At 41.2% G+C, this 1,507-nt stretch overlaps 1 pseudogene; it reads left to right on the top strand.

Annotated features, from left to right (window-relative positions):
- The first annotated feature begins 242 nt into the window (after nucleotides 1–242).
- LOC103211717 lies at nucleotides 243–717 on the top strand (annotated as a pseudogene).
- The last annotated feature ends 790 nt before the right edge of the window (nucleotides 718–1,507 follow it).

Genomic DNA, 1,507 nt, shown 5'->3' with positions numbered 1-1,507 from the left:
TGTTAGGTATTTTCTCTGACCTCTCAAATTGAGATTGTCCAGAAACCAACATTCCCATTTCAGCAGGCATGTCACACCTAACTCTAGGAATGCTAAAGAAGAATGAGAGGAACATTTGTAACATACTTGGTTCACTGATCCAATTTAACTTGGGTTGATGCTAAACGTTTCAGTAGGAATTTGGAAGCACTTTTGCTGATGATCAATTTTAAGAAGCTATCTTCTCCTTTTTTTTTACGAAGATGGCACCTAAAGCAAAGAAGGAAGTCCCTGCCCCTCCCAAAACTGAAGCCAAAACAAAGGTGTTGAAGGCCAAGAAGGCAGTGCTGAAGGGCGTCCACAGCCACACACACACAAAAGAAGATCTGCACGTCACCCATCTTCCGGCAGCCTAAGACACCGAGCCTCCGCAGGCACCCCAAATATCCTCAGAAGAGTGCCCCCAGGAGAAACAAGCTTAACCACTATGCCATCATCAAGTTCTCTTTGACTACTGAGTCTGCCATGAAGAAGATAGAAGATAACAACACACTTGTGTTCATTGTGGATGTCAAAGCCAACAAGCACCAGATCAAACAGGCTGTGAAGAAGCTCTATGACATTGATGTGGCAGAGGTTAACACCTTGATCAGGCCTGATGGAGAGAAGAAGGCATATGTTCGATTGGCTCCTGACTATGACGCTTTGGATGTTGCCAACAAAATTGGGATCATCTAAACCGAGTCCAGATGGCTAATTCTAAATATAAATTTTTTCACTACAAAAAGAAATAAATAAGAAGCTATCTTCTCTTGAAAGTTCATCAATATAAACTATATGCCAGTTACAGGAAGCAGAATAAGTAGGTATTTCCTAGCTGGTAAAATGGAGAAGTTAGAATTCTAAACTTTCACAAATTATAACTGTACACCATACTCTTTGCCACCAAATCAATAATGCCATGGTTCCTTATTTGAGAACGGGATCATTTTTAGCCCTATAATACCGATTTCCTAATAACAAATTGTTATGATAGAGGATGTTGCAAATCTTCTTACATAGCATAAATCAATTTCTTTACTATTGCTTTTGTTAGATGCTATTGAGTTGGCTCCAACTCATAGCAACTCCAAGAGAGTGGAGCACTACCTGGTCCTGCACCATCCTCACAAACCTTTCTATACCTGAGTCCATTGTTGCAGCCACTGTGTCAATCCATCATGTTAAGGGTCTTTCGCTTTTTTTGTTGACCCTCCATTTTACCAAGCATGATATCCTTCTCCAGGGAATGGTCCTTTCTTACAGCATGACCAATGTAGGTGAGATGAAGTCTGGCCATTCTCACTTTCAAGGAGCATTCTGGCTGCATGTCTTTCAGGACAGATTTGTTAGTTCTTCTGGCAGTCCATGACACTTTCAGTATTCCTCCTTAACATCACAATTCAAGGGCAAGGCATCAACTCCTCTTTGGTCTTCCTTGTTCATTGTCCAGCTTTCACATGCATATGAGGTGATTGAAAACACCAGG

The sequence above is a fragment of the Orycteropus afer genome, unplaced genomic scaffold, assembly GCF_000298275.1.
Source record: "Orycteropus afer afer isolate SDZICR_OR568_19922 unplaced genomic scaffold, OryAfe1.0 scaffold00780, whole genome shotgun sequence".
Classification (NCBI taxonomy): domain Eukaryota; kingdom Metazoa; phylum Chordata; class Mammalia; order Tubulidentata; family Orycteropodidae; genus Orycteropus; species Orycteropus afer.
This window is presented reverse-complemented; position numbering and strand designations above follow the sequence as displayed.